Genomic DNA, 21,631 nt, shown 5'->3' with positions numbered 1-21,631 from the left:
CCTTTAAAAAATTTCTAAAATGTAATCAAAACTTGAAATATTAATACACTAATGTACAGGCATACCTCATTTTATTGTGCTTCCCTTCCCTTTACTGCACGAACAGTTACTGTGTTCTTGACAAACTGAAGTTTTGTGGCAACCCTTACATCAAGAAAGTCTACTGGCACCATTTTTTCCAACAGCATCTGTTCACTCACTTTGTGTCTCTGTGTCACATCTGGGTGATTCTCACACTATTGCAAACTTTTTCATTATTATTATATTTGTCATGGTGATGAGTGATTATGACGCACTAAAAGCTCAGGTGATGGTTAGCATTTTCTTAGCAATAAAGTAGTTTTAAATTAGGGTATATATGTTGTTTTCCTTAGATGTAATATTATTGCCCACTGAAGAAACTACAGTATAGTGTGAACATAACTTTCATATGCACTGGAAAACCAAATTTTTCATTGGACTTGCTTTATTGCGATAGTTGCCTTATCGTGGTAGTCTGGGGCCTAACCCACAGTATCTCCTAGGTGTGCTCGTATCCCATAGATAAAAACCATCTGCTTGTGTGGTACTGCCATGAGGACAGGCATATACCAAAGGAATAAAAATTTTTAAGTTTTTATTTATTTTGAGAGAGAGAGAGAGAGAGCGAGGAATGCACACACAAGCTAGGGAAAGGCAGAGAGAGGAAGAGACAGAATTCCAAGCAGGCTCCGCACCAGCAGCATAGAACCCAACGTGGGGCTCGAACTCACAAACTGTGAGATCATGACCTGAGCCATGCTCAAGAGTCGGACACTTAACCAACTGCTCCACCCAGGTGCCCATAAAGGAATAAAACCGAAAGCCCAGATAAACCCACACATCTATGGTCGACTAATTTTCAACAAAGATGCCAACATCATGCAAATGAAGAAAGATCTAGTCTCTTCAAAATATGGTGCTGGGACAAGTGGATATCCACATGCTAAAGAATGAAACTGGACCTCTCTTCACACTATATATGAAAATTAACTCAAAATGGATTAACAATCTAAATATAGGATAGCTAAAAGTATAAAACTTAAAAAAAAAAAAACAAACATAGAGGCTGATACTCATGACCTTGGATTTGGCAGTGAATTCTTAGATATGACACCAAAAGCATGAACATCAAAAGAAAAAATAAGCTAAATTGGACTTCATAAAAACTAGACGCTTTTTTGCATCAAAGAACATCAAGAAAATGAAAAGAGAATCTACAGAATGAAAAGAAATATTTGCAAATTACATACCTAACAAGGGTCTAATACCCAGAATATATAAACAGCTCCTACAACGCAATAGCAAGCAATCCAAATAAAAAAACAGGCAAGGAGATGAAAAGACATTTCTCCCAAAGAAGATATATGACAGAACCCAAAAGATTTTCTGGCCAACAGAGCACAAAAAGATGCTCAATATCATTAGTAACCAGGGGAATGGAAATCAAAATCACAGTGAGACACCGCTTCACACCCACTAGGATGGCGATAATTAAAAGAAAGGAAAATAACAAGTGTTGGCAAAGATGTGGAAAAACTGGAACCCTCCAACATTGTAAGACAGTATAACAGCTGTGTAAAACAGTTCAGTAATTCTTCTAAAGTTAAACACAGAATTACCATATGACTCAGCATTTCTACTCCTAGATATATACCCAAAAGAAGTGAAAACAGTTACTCACGTATACATGAATAGTCGTAGCAGCACTATTCACAATAGTGAAAGAGTATAAACCTATTCGTTCATCCAACAGGTGAATGGTTAAACAACACAGATGTATCCCACACAATGGCATATTATGCAGACACAGAAAAGAATGAAATACTGAGGGGCACCTGGCTGGCTCAGTCAATTAAGCATCCAACTCTTGATTTCGGCTCAGGTAATGATCTCACCATTTGTGGGGTGGAGCCCCACACTGGGCTCTGCACTGACAGCATGGAGCCTGTTTGGGATTCTCTCTCTCTCACTGCCCCTCCCCCATTCACACATGGGCTCGGGCTTTTTCTCTCTCAGAATGTATAAACATTAAAAAAAAACCTGAAGTATTGATACAATTAATCCAATCAAAATTCCAGCAGGGTATTTTATAAAAATGGAGAATATGACACATATTCTATGATATCCATTGAAATACAAATGATCTGGAAAAGCCAAATGTATTTCCCAAAGAATAGAGTAGGATGATTCATACTATTTGATTTTAAGACTTACAATAAAGCTACAGCAATAAAGACAATGTAGGGTTGATTAAAAAAAAAAAAAAAAAAGACAGATATAATAAATCAATGGAACAGAGTACATCCAGAAGCAGACTCTTAGACACACTGTCAATTGATTTTCAACAAAGATGTTCCCAAGGCAATTCCATCGGGAAAGGATAGTCTTCTCAACAAATGGTGCTAGGACAATTAGCTATCCATGTGGGAAAACAATGTAACAAAATTAATCACAGACCTAATTTAAAAGCCACAACAAGAAAGCTTCTTAAAAAATCCATAGGAGAAAGTGTTCATGACTCTGTGGGTACACAAAGAATTCTTAATTAAGCCACAAAGAGCATGCACCATATAATAGTTGTTAGATTGGACTTCATCAAAATTAAAAACTGCTCTTTGAAAGACACTGTTAAGAAATCAAAAGATAAGCCACAGAATGGGAGAAATATTCAGTACATATATGTCTATCAAATACATGATATCCAAGAACAGGCAAGAAATTATTACAATTTAGTAAGACAAACAACCAATTAGGAAAATGGCCAAAAAATCTGGACAAGTCAACAAAGAAGATATAGAATAGTAAATGAGTACATAAAAAGATGCTCACCATCATTAGTCAGAAAGGTGCTGCAAATAAAAACCAAGAGATACCACAGCATACCTACTAGAATGGCTAAAACAAAAACAACCCAAAAAACAACAACAAAACCCTGGCAATGCCGAATGCTGACAAGCACGTGGAACAAATGAACCCCCTCTCATACACCGCTGGTGGGAATGCAAAATCGTACAGCAACTTGGAAGAACAGTTTGGCAATTTCTTACAAAGTGAAACATACCCATATACTACGAGCCGGCAGTATTTAGCTAAGTGAAGTGAAAGCTGTACTTACGAAAAATCTGTATACAAATATTTATAGCAACATTATTTATAGCAGGCATAAAAGCAAAAACAACCTTTGACCAATAAATGAACGGATGCATCTAATGCAATGGAATATTACTTGACAGTATAAACGAACAAACCAATGATACGTACAGCATAGATAAATCTCAGATCTATTTTGCCAAGTGAAAGAAGCCACATCAAAAAGGCTATAGGGACAGAAGACAAATCAGTGTGTGAAGGGAGGGGCTGGTTTCAAAGGGTAATCTTCGTAGCGATAGAAATGTTCTCATTCTTGATTGTGGTGGGCACACTGGTACACACTTCCCACAACTCAGGCCCACACACCAGAGTAAACTTTACTGCGTGCAAGTTAAAAACGAAACAAACAAAACAAAACAAAACCATGACAGAAAAACAGATCAGAATTGCTAGGGCCTGAAATAAGGAAAAGGAGTAACTACCAAGAAGCAGAAGTCAAATGTTTCTGATCACGTAACTGCTGTTTATCTTGACTGTGGTGGAACTTACACAATTATATGCACAAGTCAAAACTTACAGAACCGAACCCTAAAATGAGTAAAAGTGACTGTAAATAATACAGCAATAATCGTGAATTAGTCACCCACCAGATGACTAAAAGTAAGCAGACTGACAACACAAAACGTTGTCGAAGATGTGGTGCGTCCAGAATTTCTGTACTGCTGATGGGAATGTAAAATGATACAACCACTCTGGGAAAAGTTCTGGCAATAAGACCAAACATGCACCTAATCTATGACCCAGTCATTCCATTCCTAGGTATTTACTCAAGAAAATGAAAACACATATGCATGTAAAGACTCATTCACTAAGATTTATAGCAGCTTTATTCCTAACAGCCCCAAACTAGAAACAACCCAAATGTCCGTCAACACATGAAGAGATAAATAAAATGTAATTTGTCTATACAATGGAATACCACTTCACAGGGGAACATGCTACAATATAGTCAAAATTCATCGAACTATAAACTTTAAGTGGATACAGTTTATTGTATGTAGCTTAAAACTCTAAAAAATTAACAAAAAATATCCAGCAGCAACAAAAAATTCACTGATAAAACTGACCACCCATAACTTTTTATAAAAGCTTTTCCATCCTGCCTGGTGGCTCAGTTGGTTGAGCATTTGACTTTTAATTTCAGCTCAGGTCATGATCTCACAGTTCGTGAGTTCGAGCCCCGTGTCGGGCTCTGTGCCAACAGCTTGGATCCTGGAGCCTGCTTCGGATTCTGTGTCTCCCTCTCTGCCTCCCCCTCCCCCACTCACACTCTTTTTCTCTCCCAAAAATAAACATTAAAAAAAGGTTTTATTTTAATTTTTGCATGGCAAAAACCTGATAAGCAAAGTCAAAAACCAGTGGAAAATATTTACAACTTCCATCATCACAGACGGCTAATCTCCCTAACACTTAAAGAGCTTGCAAAAAAATGTCAAGGGAAATATATCAAAAGTTTAATAGAAAAATGGGCAAAAGGCATGAACCGACATTCTATAGAAAAAGATATAAAAATGGCCCTTAAACATATGAAGAGATGCTCAACGTTAATCATAATAAGAAAAATCCCAAAATAACATACAAAGATAAAGTAGGCACTGCCAGTGACACCACAGAAAATGCAGCCAGACTTCACGTGCCTACTTGTCTAAGAGCGTGATACACTACGTTACGTCTATGAAGCACTTCTGAAAAAAGTAATACAAATGGCTGAATCTCACCAAGCCTCTAGATCCAACTACCAACGGGTAGGAAATACAGAAAACAGAGGAAGAACATGTTAAACCATACCACAGGGATTCAAATAGCAAAATGCAAACTGTAAGAAATTTCTCAGGACAAATAACATGATTCCTTCAAAAACAAATTCTGGGGAGCAGAGGGAAAGGAACAGGAGGAAGAACCTAGAAGGAGCTCAGTCGGTTAGACATCCGACTTCAGCTCATGATCTCATGGTTCGTGAGTTCAAGCCCCTGTGTCGGGCTCGGTGCTGACAACTCAGAGCCTGGAGCCTGCTTCAGATTCTGTGTCTCCCTCTCTCTGTCCTCTCTGGCTTGTACTCTGTCTCTCCCTTAAAAGTAAATAAACATTAAAAAAAAAAAAAAAAAGACATAATCACAACATAGGGACCTTATATAAATCCTGTTTAAAAAAAAAAGCAAAACACTGGGGAGCCTGGGTAGCTCAGTTGGTTAAGCATCTGACTTTGGCTCAGGTCACGATCTAGGGGTTCATGAGTTCAAGCTCCACATGGGGCTCTGTGCTGACAGATTAGAACCTGGACCTGCTTTGGATTCTGTGTCTCCCTCTCTCTCTGCCCCTCGGCGCCCCACCCCACCCCCATCAAAAATGAATAAACATTAAACAAAAAAAAAAAAAAAAAGGTAAAAAAAACAAAACACTGATACATTTAAGAAAATTAGATATTTGAATATTGCCTAAGGGTATTAAGGAAATAGATCTTTATTTTCAGTGTGATAATGTCATTGTGGTTATATTACCAATGAATATGAAAATGAATCCTTACCAGGTAGAGGTATTTACTGATACAGAAATAAAATATTACCTACAAATCCAGGGGGAAGGGACTGACGGAGGCAAGGGCTAGATTGACAGCTGTTGGAGCTAAGTGATGGGTACTGTGGTTATACAATTCAGTCTACCTTTGTGGATGTTCACAACTCTTCATAATGGAAAAACTCTGTTCTACAGAGAAATACCATTTCTCACCTATCAGACTGGCAAAAAGTCAAAAGCTTGACAATACACTATATTGATGAGGCTGTAAGAAAACAGGGACTCTCTTACATCACTCATAGAAATGCAAAATGGTGCAACCCTAGTGAAGAGAATACGGCACTATTTAACAAAATCACATATACATTTATCCTATAACCCAGTAATTCTACTCAGTATTGTAATTCTGAAACTATTTTATATGGTAGTATTTTATGTGTATTATAGAATAACATAAACATATTGATGCTAAGATTTATCTTAGATAACATTTACTAATGTATACAATATAATATAAAGTAATAAAACATTTATTTACTTGTTATTAGGAACCATGATTTTCATGTTAAAAGATGTATAAAAAAGGCAAAACTCTACACCATACATCTGAACTAGAGATATTATAAACGTATGGTCTTTGAAAATATGATAGTAATAAAAAATCATCACTTTGCACTCCCACTATACTCATGGATTGGAGCGAGGACCTTCAATAAACTAAAACCATTATATAATATGTTGTTAGAGAACAGAATATTCATATAGCCTCAAAATACCTACCCCACAGTTTTCTCACTAATTACAAAGAGAAAAATGTATCTCTACAAGAGAGATCTTATAGCCCCCATCTTTACCAAATGATTATCTAATGAGTCTAGATGCTAGGTCCTAATGAATACCACATCTCTCTAAATAGACCACATATTATAGGATTCCACAGATAGGCACTCCATGTGGGCAAACCCAAAACGCAGAAGTAGATTAGCACTTGCCTAGGGATAGAAGGGAGGAGGGGAATTGAGGAGTTACCTAGGGATGGGAGGGTACAGAGTTTCTTTCCAGAGTAATAAAAATATTCTAAAATTGACTGTGGTAACAGTTGCACAATATACTGTGAATATACTAAAAACTACTGAATTGTACACTTTAAATGGGTGAATTATATTCTAATAAAGCCGTTTTTTAAAAACAGGATGGGGGGCGCCTGGGTGGCGCAGTCGGTTAAGCGTCCGACTTCAGCCAGGTCATGATCTCGCGGTCCGTGAGTTCGAGCCCCGCGTCGGGCTCTGGGCTGATGGCTCAGAGCCTGGAGCCTGTTTCCGATTCTGTGTCTCCCTCTCTCTCTGCCCCTCCCCCATTCATGCTCTGTCTCTCTCTGTCCCAAAAATAAATAAACGTTGAAAAAAAAAAAAATTAAAAAAAAAAAAAGAAAATAAATTAAAAAAAAAAAATTAAAAAAAAAAACAGGATGGGGCGCCTGTAAGCATCCGACTTAGGCTCAGGTCATGATCTTGCGGCTCATGAATTTGAGCCCCACGTCGGGCTCTGAGCTATCAGTCTGGAGCCTATTTCAGATTCTATGTCTCCTCCTCTCTCTGTTCCTCCCCTGCTTACGCTCTGTGTGTCTCTCTCAAAAATAAGTAAACATTAAAAAAAATTTTTTTTAAACAGGAAATAGTTACAACTGTCTTTTATTCTACAGCACACCAGAAACTCTAAGAAACATCTTGTCTCCCAGACCTCTAAACGTTAAGAGTGACCCAGGAGGTGGCCCACGGACCTCTTCTCTGTATATATGCAGTCCCTTGGTGAGCTCACTTACTCACATAGGTCCACTTACAGAGGACTTCCAATACCTACCTCCAGCCCTGGACATTCAGCTGAACTCCGGACTCACGTGTACAAATGGCCACTCTACAGATCTACCTACTTACCTAACAGACATCTCAAACTTAACAAACTCTCCAGATATTCCCCTTAGAAACTTGTTCCTCTCTGCCTTCCTCATCTCAAAAACCAACCACTCCCTTCTTCCAGCTGTTCGGGCAAAATATCCCGATGTCGGACTTGAATGAATCTTCTCTCTCTCTCATCACACGTCCAACGTAGCAGCAAAGCCTGTTGGCTCTTGTAAACATACCCAGAATCCCGCTACTTCTCATCACCTGCTCTGCTGCCTCCGTGGTGCAAGTCACCACTGCCTCTCCACTGGATTACTGCAGGGGCTTCCTTGCTTCTGCTCTTGCCCCATTCACTTTATTCTCCATTAAAACATATACTCAAAAGTGTTTATTCAATAAACACGTATTACTACTTGCCAAGCACCGTTCCAAATACTTAAATATTAGTTCATTTAATCCTTATACCAACAACTTTACAGATGAAAAAACAAAGGCATGGAGAAATTTTTTAAATAACTTGTCCACTGTCCTAGGTTTGGAAAGTGGCACAGCTAGGATTCAAACCAGGGGAGTCTAGCTCTGGAGCCCAGGCTCTTCCATACAATATTATGTAAAGTCACCCTGCTCAAAAGTCTTCAACTTTGGCTGCTTATTAGAATTACCTAAGAGCTGTTAAAAGTCCTGAGGCCAAGGCTGGCCCCACACCCCTAACCAACTAAATCAGAAAACTCTGGAGACAGGGATGCTGGCTGGCTCAGTCAGAAGAGCATGTGACTCCCGATCTCGAAAGTTGTTAAGTTCGAGCCCCACGTTGGGTGTGGGATTACTTAAATAAATAAAACTTAAAAAAACGTAACAAGAGGCGCCTGGGTGGCTCAGTCGGTTGAGCATCCAACTTCGGCTCAGGTCACGATCTCAAGGCTTGTGAGTTCGAGCCCCGCGTCGGGCTCTGGGCTGACAGCTCGGAGCCTGGAGCCTGTTTCGGATTCTGTGTCTCCCTCTCTCTGTCCCTCCCCTGTTCACACTCTGTCTCTGTCTCTCTCAAAAATAAATAAAACATTAAAAAAAAATTTTTTTTTAAACATAACAAAACTGAAACTCTGGAGATGGAATATCATTACTTTTTAAAAATTTTTGACAGAGAGACAGACAGACAGACAGCAGAAGCTGGGAAGAGCAGAGGGAGAGAGACAGAATCCCAAGCAGGCTCCATGCTCAGTGAGGGGCCCGACGCAGGGCTTGATCCCATGACCCTGGGATCATGACTTGAGCCGAAATCAAGAGTCAGACCCTCAGTCAAGTGAGCCACCCAGGTGCCCCAACATCAGTACGTTTTAAAATCTCCCCAGACGATGTCAGTGTTCAGCGAGGGCACCTACTACATCAGACAAGCTCCCCACTTGGCCTTTGAACTCAAATGTCACTTTCCCTGGGGCGCCTGGGTGGCGCAGTCGGTTAAGCGTCCGACTTCAGCCAGGTCACGATCTCGCGGTCCCTGAGTTCGAGCCCCGCGTCGGGCTCTGGGCTGATGGCTCAGAGCCTGGAGCCTGTTTCCGATTCTGTGTCTCCCTCTCTCTCTGCCCCTCCCCCGTTCATGCTCTGTCTCTCTCTGTCCCAAAAAAAATAAATAAACTTTGAAAAAAAAAAAAAATTCAAATGTCACTTTCCCAGAGAAAAAGTGACACCCCATGTCGACACTATCTAAAATTGCAAATGCTGTGAGCCGGACTGCCACTTCCCAGCTCCCTTTCCTGCTTTACTCTGCTCCTTAGCATTTGCTGCTAACAAACAATATCACTTATTTATTTACCTGTTTGTTGTCTGTTTCCCCACACTGGAAAGGCTTCCCCACACTGGAAGAGCAGTGATTTTTTTTTTTTTTTTGTATTTACTATTGTTTCTCCAATGCCTAAAACAGTGCTGACACATGGAAGGCACTCAGTAACTATTTGTTGAAGGAAGCAGTAAGGAGCCCATAATTCCTTCAACCAATATTTTTTTCCCTCCGCAACTGTTTTATTCACATACAACTAACATAGTGTTATATTAGTTTCAGGTGCACAGTATAGTGATTGCACAGTTCCATACATTACCCAGTGCTCATCTCCGTAAGTGTACTTTTAGTCCCCTTCACCTATTTCACCCCTCCCCAACCTCCCATCTAGTAACCACCAGTTTGTTCTCTATAGTTAAGAGCGGGGGGGGGGGGGGGGGGTCTCTTTTTTTCTTTGTTCACTTATTTTGTATCTTAAATTCCACAAATGAGTGAACTCATACAGTATTTGTCGTTCTCTGACTTATTTCACTTAGCATAATACTCTTAGATCCATGTTGTTGCAATGAGTATTAACGTTTAAGTTTCTAGATAGAAAGCTGCTTTTTCCTCATTAGACAAGAAATCATCCAGCAGATTTAAATGACTGGTTTGCTTAGACGATGGAAGGAAAAAGGTTCAAATACTGGATTTCTATTTGTATTTATATTTTTAGTAAAGCTAGAATGAGGCAAGAACAGATAAAACTGCATTATTAAAACCTCCCCCCAAATGTATCCATCAGTCTAAGGTATAGTTAGACCATATAATCAGTCATAACTTAACATATTCACAGTTAATACTTCATCAGTCAAGAACCAGGAAGTAAGCCAAAAAGTAAAAAGAAAACAAAAATCAGTGAGAGACAGAGGGAAAAAAAAGAAAAATTAAATTCTGCACAGTGAGGGGCGCCTGGGTGGCTCAGTCAGTTAAGCGTCCGACTTCGGCTCAGGTCATGATCTCACGGTTTGTGAGTTCAAGCCCCGCATCGGGCTCTGTGCTGACAGCTCGGAGCTCGGAGCCTGGAGCTCGCTTCGGATTCTGTGTCTCCTTCTATCTCTGCCCCTCCCCCCCTTGTGCTCTGTCTCTCTCTGTCTCTCAAAAATAAATAAATGTAAAAAAAAAAATTTTTTTTAATTCTGCACAGTGAGACCTCGTTAGGCCCACAGGGCTTCACTATCATTTGTTACCTAGTGTTGGGTGAGACTAGCCTTGTCGTCCCGAATTTGCTAACAAATACAAAGCTGAAGATATAAGGACATCAACACCTGGAGAGCCCAACACGGACACCCCTTCCCCCCCACACAGGGGCAGCTCTGGCACCCTAATCAACACCTTAACCTTAGCATCACTCAATACAAGCGGCTGGGATACAAGAGAGGGAAAAAATTAGAAGTCTTTCGAGTCTTCAGGGAGAACACAGGGAAAAGATGAGGGTATTCACCCAAAAACAGTGGCAGGGCCCTCCAAGAGAATCAATCATTCACCAAGAAGTGCCTATGAGGAGAGACTGGCATCCCATTCTCCAGTTCAATGCCTACTTATGAAGTAGATCGCGTGACTGATCGTGCACCTATCTGAGCAGGGGAAAAAAAGAAAAAAAGAAATGTAAGGGCACAAAAAGGGGGCAGATTTTTGCAGCTGGCATAGCACCATTTGGCGTCACAAGGAAGTGACTTTCCAGTGGATTAAATGAAAACTGCAGAAGGTTAGCTAGACTTGAGCTGTCTTGCTGTTATCAAAACATCTGGCTGTAGAGAGAAAAGATCCCCAACCCGCCTCACCCCCACACACTCCTAGGAACCCGGGGGTGGCACTAACACTAACACCACGACAGGGACAAGGAGGTGGGTGTGTAGGCTGGAAAAGGTTAACCCACAGCAAATTCCATATCCAGGAACTACGTGCGGTGGGGAGTCTCTCAGTGCGATCTCACCAAAAGTTCCAGTGTGGGTGACTATCAGTGGATATGAATGGCTTGCCACTGTTCATCAAAAGAGGGCTTTAACAGCCCCCCGTAAGACTTGTCTTTTTCCATTTTTCTTCTTACAAGTCCCTGACCAAGTAGATCCCAGAAGAGGAAAGAGAAAGGAATTCTGGGAGCATACCACAATCCCTCTCCACTCCAAGTACTTCAAGCAGTAAGTGGCCTGACACTGGGGTAAGAGAGGAAAGGAACTTGAAATTGAATAGGAGATTGAAGGTTTAAACTGAAACAGACAGATGAGCTTTTAATAGCTGTCAATGATGGAAAAGCTATCATTTGTCCATATTATGAGGTGGAGAGAGAGGGGGGAAAAGGAAGAGCCTACAAATCATATCTGAAAGCAGTAAACAGTGAAAAATAAAACTGTCTTCTGTTTGTTTTCACCAAGCTCAGACTGCTCAATAACCTGATGACATACAGAACAGCATCACTGCCCTTAGCAATGAGAGGAAACACCTGACATGAAAATTCCCACGGGGGATTTACTGTACTGGGTAAGACGCTACATTAGAAGTCCTTTGAGACTGCTTCCAGTTCTAAGTGCCTGTGATTGTCCTTTCTTCGGGAAGAGGGTAAACTGAATACAGAGTCCAGAGTTCAATGGTTAAACTATAAAAGGCTAGGCTGCGTGGAAGGATAAAACCACAACTTTTTGGAAAATAAAACTATCAGACTGACAATTATAAGGTTTCTATGTAGGAAAAAATATTTAAGACCTTCAGATTTCTTTAAATGCTAAAAAATATCCTAAATGACACTCATTTTCTTTCACGGTCAACAGACATTCCAATTCAAAGAAAACTTATGCTATAACATCCCCAGAACACTATTTCCCTGAATCAAAGCAATGCAACTAATCAAAAGGCTTATCAAAATAAACAGCAAATACGTTTGCTTAAATATCTTCTAGGCATTATAAACTCACATATTCTTTATTACACAGCCGCTATTAGGAAAAATATTAGAGTTCAGTGGTTTCATGTTACTCATTAGGCATAAGAGTCCTACTGCTAAACAAGCAGCAACAGGAATTTTTATTTTTAAATAAAAACATCCCATATTTCTATGTTGCTCAAAATAACAGACAAGCATCGAAAACCACCAAGTTTCTGCCCTAAGAACTCTTTTCTGGTATCATGTCAGTACCTTTTTAAATGCTGTGTAATCACGATGGTCAAAACCATTGAAACTCAATTTTCATATTTATTTCCTACTGAAGCCATTTTATTATATCACTGCAGATCAGAAACGAGAGAATCATCTTGAAATTGAAAATCAAAATTTAATATTAATAACAGTAAAACGCTCAAGCATGGAGAGAAGTAACACTTGCATAGTACTTCAGCTCAAGCTGAAGGCTGAGGCAGTTACTGCTATGGTACTTGAAGTCTGAGGTTTCATAAAAGCAGAGTTAACTGTTGTCACATCTGAATAATTACTATATTCTACTCAGAAAATAATGTATCTCTCCCATTCTTTTTTTTTTTTTAATTTTTTTTTCAACGTTTATTTATTTTTTTTGGGACAGAGAGAGACAGAGCATGAACGGGGGAGGGGCAGACAGAGAGGGAGACACAGAACCGGAAACAGGCTCCAGGCTCTGAGCCATCAGCCCAGAGCCCGACGCGGGGCTCGAACTCACGGACCGCGAGATCGTGACCTGGCTGAAGTCGGACGCTTAACTGACTGCACCACCCAGGCGCCCCTCTCTCCCATTCTTAAACACCAGAAACACTTAAACAAGAACAACTACTTAACAGCAAGCAATATTTCAAAATCAAAGTCTGACTTACATTATGCTAATAAATTATTTCACAGATTTCATTCTGGGTTACAAAGTACCATACGGTCAAGATAACAGCAAGGTTTGCAGTGTGACCATAAGAACTTTCGGGCTTAAGTCTTGTTTTTTTGTTTCTTAAGCTGCATTAGACATTTTTAGAGAAAAAGCCCCTATAAGCATATAAAATGTTGCCATCTTTTCCAGATATTTTCTCAGGCGTCTTCAACATCCTCACATCCTATAAGTTAACAAACATGCAAGGACTGCCCACAGCGACTTTCTAAAGAAAATACCCCAATGCTATTCTTAATGCCCTTAAACACTTCTAAAAAGGTCCTTCCGGCTTATGAACTCATGGCAGTTTCCTAACAATTGTATACTTATCCTGTTTTACTGTCTCTCCTAGTCTATGACAAACTTAAATTTACGCATCACCTCTTCTTCCTATTTGGCTACATTGCTAAAACCGGAGAATAAAAAAGATACAAACCTGCTACTTCCCTCCTCCCCAAAGCAACCATAAAACTACTAATTAGCAAGATAAAGTGCCATATGAAGCAGTTTCCACACACATGAATCACATCTTCTCAGTGTCACAAAAGTTACCCACTACTTAACCGCAAAGAGCAAGTTCACAGCCATGTCCCTTGCTATCCTTTGATAGGGCTCTCTATTCAAGAGAAATTCACCAGTGGAAACATTCTAGGGTTTATGGCACTATAAAATAAATTAACCATTAACCCAAATTCTGCTAAGCTTAAACATGCATGTTTAAATACATAATTATTCTAATATGTAATTCTCCTTGGGAAGATTCGGCCAAGATAAGGAGTATTTAAACCTACTACGTTTGGGGAAATATTTTTTTGCCACCAGTGTATTAATATGAAAATGGCGAGTACGAAAAGCGATAGGAATTTTAGTAAGAATGGGTCTTACTATTTCTGAAATAACAGTTCTTCAAGTTCTTCACACTGTGAAGAAAAATGGAGTTTTACAAAATGACTCTTTTCAGTTTTTCTCTGAATCATATTAAAGCTTGGCCAAATTTCGCTGTCAAAAGTGTCTCAATGGCATGAAACCAACAGAAAGTATGTAAGCTGAGCGCTCGGGGGACGGGGGGTAATAAAGCGGACTTGATCAGCAGTTCTAAGATAAGAGACAATAGTTACAAAACTCATACCGCGCTACTTGTTCCAGTCATTAAACACACAGGAAATAAGATTTTCTAGTCAGAAAACTAATTCACAAAGGGCAGTGACTTCATTAAAGCAAAGAAAGTCTTGCTGCAACAGACAACGATCCACCGTAAAATTAAGAAGGATCGCAGGACTGGAAGGTGAAACAAGAGGAAAAGGGCACAAATCGCGTGCATATTTCTTCCTGAAACCTCGTCTTGGATCAGCCCCCAGCCCCCCGCCCCCGCCAGAGCGATCGAGTGCCCAGCCGAGGGCAGGTGCTCTGCTATGGGACTCAGCATAACTAGAAGTCAACAAAGGCAGTAAACACTATAAATAACAAGACCGTTTTCACTATGACAACACTTTCCCCTCTGATGATCTATCCAAGGAGGGTCATTAGAAAGCATCTGAAATAAACCACAAACCACTCAGGACCTCCCCAAAGCGCTGCGGCTGCCGGCTGGCATCGAGGCTTAAGGACCTGGGTTCGGGTCGCCTCCCTGGTCCTACCCGCGTGACCTTGGACAAGTCACTTTCAACACTCGCACCGGTCATCTGCACCATTAAGGTGCGAAGGGAAAGCGTGATTCTATGCACAGCACAGGGCGGAGTCGGCTGCAGACTCGGAGAGTCCTAAAGTGAAAGCGCGTTAAGACCGTAGAAAACGATGCCCCGGGCAGTTGAGCCCCCGTGGGCACAGTCCTGGAGTCGGGCCACCCCGACAGGCGTCGCCCGCCGGGAATCCCCGGACAGCTGGCCGGCGCACGGCGTCCAGGAGCAGCGCGCGACCGTCCTTCCCCAGCACAGCCCCCCGACTAGCTAGCTCTTCGGCGACCGCGACCGCCGCCGGCCTCCCCGCCCTCCTCCGCCGGACGCCGCCGAGGGCTGAGGTCAGGAAAACAATAAAGGAGTCGCGGGAAGAGGACGCCGCCCCCTCCCGCCGCCCCGGAGCCCGCGCGCAGGTGAGCCTGCGCCGCGGCCTCGCCCAGGTGCAGCCGCGCGGGGCGGACACACGCCGACAGGGGCCGCGGGGCAGCCCGGGACCCTGCACCGCCCGCCGCCTGCCGCCCGCCGCCCCGCACTCACCAGCGCCCGCCGGCTCCTCGGCGGACGCTCGGCCGCCTCCCCGATCGCCTCAGCCGGCGCGGCGCTCCCAGAGCCCGGCCCCGCCCACCCCGCCCCGGTGCGGCCGCGCTCCTCACGCCCAACTTCACGTCGGCCCTCCGCCCGCAGCACCCACGCCGCCGCGGCCCCGGCTCCCACAGCCACCGAGCTGCCGGAGCGGCGCCCACGACGGCCAGTCCGCACACTGCGCACGCGTGCCCGCGCCGCCTCAGCCCCCAGACGGCGGCCGAGATTCCGAAGCCGGCACTCCCAGCCCGCGGAGACTACAAGTCCCGGCAGGCCCCGCGCGGGTCCCGGCGGCGTGGCGGGCCGGGCATCGGGCGTCTTCCTAATTCCAGAGGAGGCGGCCTCGGCGCGTCGGGGCGGGCCGCGCGTGGAGCCCTGGTCCACTGCGCCGCGGTGCCTCCTGGGATTGGTAGTTTTCGAGGAGCAGGGGCTTGGCTCGGAGTGGGCGGGGCGGAAACTCGGGGTTCTCTGATGTCATCGGCTAGAGCTTCGCGGCATGGGGATCTTTAAAAATAGGCTTCGCTCGTTTGCGAATAATTTGTTTGCAAGCTGTTCCATAATCGGTCCAGGAAGCATAAATTGACAGGCCGCTGTGTGACCTGGAGAAAAACGCTTTACAGCTCTGCGCGCCAATTCTTTGCTCGTAACCGTTTCTCCCTGGAACTATTGGTTCCACCTCCTACTGTATAATAGGACAGGAGGCTTAGAGAAACTTGAAGGATTAACTGAAATTCTTTCGGGAAAGATGGAGCATAAATATTATTCTCATGACTATTCATAAATGTTTAACATATTTGTTGCGCACCTACTATGTGCCAAGTCCCATGACAGACGCTCAGCATACGTCTGAGAGCGAGACAGACGCCGTCCTGTCCTCACGGAGCCTGCAATCTGGGAAGGGAGATCTCCTTAAGCAACATCATTTTAGATTTTACTTAAGTGGAGAAACGGAGTAAGTTAAAGAGATGGAGGGGTACTCTCTGAGGAAGTGATGCTTGAGCTGAAACCTGAAAAATGAGAATTATTCAGACGTGCAAAGATCAGGGAAAAAGTTCTGTGCCACACTCTTGCTGTGCATGGCACACACTAGGCTCTCGTAAATATTTATGTCTGTGTCCTTCCTTTCCTTCCTGCACAGCTTTAGATCACATCCTTATCCCTTCAAAATCTTTGTCCAGGCCTTTTAGAACATCTTTCCCATGTGAAGATGTACATTCCTTCTGTATTTGTGAGCCGGGTTAAAAGTCTGGGCACTCAGCCTGGCCTCCTGACGCCATTCTGTTTATGAGGCAGAAAATTGGATAAGGAGTTTATCTTTACTAGGATCCTAAAGGGAGTTTGGGTATTATGTCATCTAAATCAAAGGAGAAGTGAAAAACAGCCCTCAGCTCACCTGTGGAGACCTACCTGTGTGACTTTAGGCAGAGGGTGACACTTTGGTCTTTCTTGAGTCTCAGCGATTTCAACTGCTAAACTTGAAGAATGTTCTCAGAGTCCCATAAGCTGATGGAGGTGACTTCACCTTCCATGGAAAGCTCCAGTCCTGACTCTTTCTTCAACAGTCCCAAGATGATTGTTCTGTTATTTTTTGAGAAACCTTAGCTGTGTAGCTTCACGGACCCCTGTCTTCTTGAGGCTTTACTTCCTCATCTGTATAATGGTTGAAAGGGTTTGGCATCATCATAGTTTATAAACTGGCCAGAGCACTATTTCCTTTGGTTCATGCAGTGGGTTTTTGTTTTTGTTTTTTTAACTGAATGTGTGGCAAACATTTAAAAATAGGAAGATTTCAGGGCGCCTGGGTGGCTCACCCAGTTAAGCATCCAACTTCAGCTCAGGTCATGATCTCACAGTTCGTGACTTCGAGCCCCGCATCGGGCTCTGTGCTGACCACCACTCAGAGCCTGGAGCCTGCTTCGGATTCTGTATCTTCCTCTCTTTCTGCCCCTCCCCCACTCGTGTTCTCTCTCTCTCTCTCTCTCGCTCTCGCTCTCGCTCTCTCTCGTCTCTCTTAAATAAACATTAAAAATTTTTTTAATAAAAAATACATAAAAATAGATTTCACATAAAAATCCAGATGTCACCTTTCTGATTCCTCTGGATATTTGAGATTGCCTTCCCTAGCCAGATGGTCTGGAGGGGGTCTATAGCTCTGGAATCTTAGAAGATTCTAAGTGGGGATATTTGGGACATCCTTAAACAAAACAAAATAAAACAAAATCATGTTTATTTGAAACTCAGATTCAAATTTAACATGTATTTGATCTGGAAACCCTAGCCCAGAGATCAGACCACTGAAGCAGAGAGCTTCTCACCCCCTCTGGACAGGACCCAGAGGGAAACTTTCTCTTTATTGTTAGTACCATTTGACATTATTGACTGCGTGATTTTAAATTATTCCCTTGTTCTTTTTGCCTAACAAGCCCCAAAGTTTGTTTGATATTGACAGCCACGTGTATTAGGCAATGAGGAAAGCCGGAAAAGTGACTCAATTACCTAAGGACGCACAACCAAGTAATGCCAGGGGTACTGTGAGTTTGGGGTGTAACTAGCACACCTGTTAACACCGTTCTGTATGGAAGGCTCAGGATCAGCCAGTAAATGCAGTGGCCGTAATAATAATAATAACCATAATAATATTCTTCCCTCTCTTCCTCCAGCCTTTTTTTTTTTTTTTTTTTTGGGATAGAGAGGTTTATTACATAACAGTGCTCTCAGTGTTATTTAAAAAAAAGAAGAAGTATGTGGAATATTCCCCTGTTGAAATTACAGTCTGAGAACAAACCAAGAACATTCAGGACACACAGACAGCAGTGAGGAATGCTGGAATATTCCATGGCTACTTGTCATCTGAAGAAAAGGGAGAGGAGGAGTCTGAATTCAAGAATCTGCAATTTACCTTTAAAACATCACTCTCCTCCTCTTTATGCCTTGAGTGTGTAAAGCATTTGGTATTCCATTCAAAAATATCCATTGAGTCCCTTCCATACGCTTATGTGGAGGATCCTCCACATAGAATTAACTCCTTCGACAACACAAAGATCAGTGTAGACAAGTCACATGACTGATCCAAAATCACACAGAAAGTTACTGAGCACTTGTCGCCTCTGAAATATTGGACCTCCTCTCCCCTCACGGACACCTCACATCTCCCTTCCTTGCTTTATTTTTATTCTTTATTTTTTTTAATGTTTATTTTTGAGAGAGAGAGGAGACAGAGAGTGAGCTGGGGAGGGGCAGAGAGAGAGGGAGACACAGAATCTCAGGTAGGCTCCAGGCTCTAAGCTGTCCGCAGCACAGAGCCTGATGTAGGGCTCAAACTCACAAACCGTGAGATCATGACCTGAGCCGAAGTCGGACACTTAACCCATTGAGCCACCCAGGCGCCCCTCCCTTCCTTGCTTTATATTTTTCTCCTTAGCAATGATCCCTTTCCTATGCATTATATATTTTACTTATTTATCTTGTTTATTTTCTGCATGTTGCGCTAGAGTGTGACCTGTGGTTTTTATCTGTTTTGTTCATCAGGATTTTAGCTGTTTTGTTCATCACTGTATCTTCAGTGCCTAGAACAGAAATATTTGTTCCATGGTGAAGGCCACCAGCCAACTTCACAGTCAGAATCAGAAGTTAACAGAAGAGGCAACTCCAGAAGTAAACCCTTATTCTCGCTACAAATCAGAACCAATGTGGTACAAGAATTAAACACGAACCAAACACTCTGGGAACCCAGCTTTGTTCCTGTCATGTCTCCTCCAGAAACTGAGTAGCAGAGAGTGAAAAACAGCTCCTCCCTAATTTTCAGTTTAAAAATGAAACCCGTGTGGCTCCCGGGTGGCTCAGTCGATTAAGCATCCAACTTCGGCTCAGGTCATGATCTCACAGTTCCATGAGTTTAAGCCCCACATCAGACTCTCTGCTGTCATCGTGGAGGCCGCTTTGGATCCTCTGTCCCCCTCACTCTGCCCTTCCCCTGCTCATTTTGTGCTCAGTCTCTCTCTCTCTCTCTCTCTCTGTCAAAAATAAATATTTTTTTAAGTTAAAAAAAATAAAATAAAAAATAAAAATGAAACCTGTAGCCGTCAGTGGGGTTGCTGTTCTGGTTGAGGAGGCAGAAGGCTGGCCCTCCCAGCCTTCCCACGTACTGAGTCTCAGCCAAGCGATATGAAGGATGAGTCTCAGTAATTACCCAGGGTGGGGCGGATTAAGTGACCTACCCAGAATACAGATCAGGTGACTGGATGCTCCTTCTGGAGCTCACTCTTGTGTCCCAAGGCTGGAGGGCAATCAGGAAGGAACTACGAAGGACTGCTCACCAAGTCGTGCTCGCAGAGATGCGAGAACAGGATTTCGGAACAGGTCAGCAACCAACCCAAACTCCAGGCTCAACAAGAAAAAAAAGGGGGATCAGGGGAGATAATTGCCTCCGGGATTTTTAGGGAGCAGAACCAGGTATGTTCTGCCTTGGAATCATCAGGCAGTAAGGAATGGAACCTGATGCAGAGTATTTATTGCCTAATTCCACAGGACCCCTAAGAGTCCTCAGCACCCACTGTGATCTCTGGGGTCTGGTGAGGCTCCAGCCCCATCACACACCCTAGTTAGGTCATACTTTAATTCTCTTGACCGCATGTGGCAGGTCTGGGATGCTGGTAAGCCCTAAAGTCGTGGAGCACAGAATGCCTGCTCTCGTCCAAACATGTGGAATCTTGCTCCAGGGTAGCATGAAAATGTGAAAAGGAAGATTTTCTGAAGCCAAAGTGTGTGTCCAGGACCACGGCTGGGGAGCTAAGTGGAGGAACATTCTAGAAAGTAAAGAGCTCTTTCTCCCAGACAGAGATGGGAGAAGATCTGGGAATGAATCCATTTTGGGCTTCACACATCCCTCGGCCTGTGGGAATTCCTCCTCAGACCCTGCAATTCACCTGCCCCACTCTGGCCAAGCTCCTCCTTGACTTAAAGGCCGCTGGTTTCTCTCGTCCTTCTTGTCATTTGTCGGAAGAGTGTACGTGCATTCAATAACAAGAACCAACGTGTCAGGTGTATGGGAGGGCTGCCATGCTCCAACCCCCAGAGAAAGACAAGAAGTCACAGCTTCCACCAGGAGCCCTGTGGACATCATGGGTCCCACCCCAGGAAAGGATAGGATAGCAAGGAGCTAGGGCTCTGAAGTCCATCTGCCCTGACTACTATGACCTTGGGCTCATTACTTCTCTGAGCCTCAACATTTCCTCATCTGTAAGATGGAGTCAATAGTAATTCCCACTTTACAGCTCATGATGAGTCTTAAATGAAATAACGCATATTAGCGAATACATACTCTTAGCAAAGCGTCTGGCACATATTAATGGCTCCACCAACATCCACGATTGTATTTTTCAGTTTAGCCCAAATTCCGAGCTCGCCTGACCAAGATGGATGACGGTGGGTAGGTTCTAGAAGGACTCTGATGGCTGTGAACTTCACGCCTATCTGGGGTGCCTGCGATGGAAGTAATTGTGGTCTAGGATCTTGGGGAGTTTGGTACTGCTGGAAAGCAGAGCTGCGTGGATATGGTGCTGGGGGGGGAGAGGAGGGGGAGGGCTCCTGCATAAGGACCCAGGACGCCAGCCTAAGGAGGATGTGATGGCCAACTATATGTGTCAGCTTGACTGAGGCTCAGATAGCTGGTAAAACGTGATTTCTGCATGTGTCTGTGAAGCTGTCTCTGGAAGAGATTAACATTCGAATCGGTGGACTGAGTGAAGATCTCCCTCCCCAATGTGATGGGCATCGTCCGATCCATTTAGGGCCTGAACAGAACAAAAAGGCAGAGGTAGGTGAATTCATGGCTGCCTGAGCTGAGGAGGCACACCTCTTCTCCCGCCCTTCAGACGTCCGCGCTCCTGGACTCAAACCCGATGACACCACCAGCCCAGGCAGCAGATTGTGGGACTTCTCCGCCTCCATAGCCGAGGAAACTACAGAAGTCTCCTTTCTCATATATCTATCTATCTTTATGTACATCTGTCTATCTATTATCTTTCTTTTTTTTTTAGTTTTTTTTTTTAATGTTTATTTTTGAGACAGAGAGAGAGACAGAGCATGAATGGGGGAGGGTCAGAGAGAGAGGGAGACACAGAACCTGAAACAGGCTCCAGGCTCTGAGCT

General features: G+C 43.2%; 1 protein-coding gene across 7 annotated transcripts in view; it reads right to left on the bottom strand.

The window, feature by feature from the left end:
• PLEKHA1 (pleckstrin homology domain containing A1) overlaps positions 1 to 15,726 on the bottom strand; it is a 58,109-nt gene extending 42,383 nt beyond the window's left edge. For 6 of the 7 annotated variants that reach the window (XR_006701844.1, XR_006701843.1, XM_045439739.1 and 3 more), the window contains exon 1: positions 15,437 to 15,546. The gene's annotated coding sequence lies outside the window, so the exon portion shown is untranslated. Of the gene's footprint in view, positions 1 to 15,436 lie in introns of all 7 variants that reach the window. The other variant, XM_045439742.1, reaches the window with a different exon arrangement.
• Positions 15,727 to 21,631: the final 5,905 nt, after the last annotated feature.

This window comes from Leopardus geoffroyi, chromosome D2 (genome assembly GCF_018350155.1).
Source record: "Leopardus geoffroyi isolate Oge1 chromosome D2, O.geoffroyi_Oge1_pat1.0, whole genome shotgun sequence".
Lineage (NCBI taxonomy): Eukaryota > Metazoa > Chordata > Mammalia > Carnivora > Felidae > Leopardus > Leopardus geoffroyi.
This window is presented reverse-complemented; position numbering and strand designations above follow the sequence as displayed.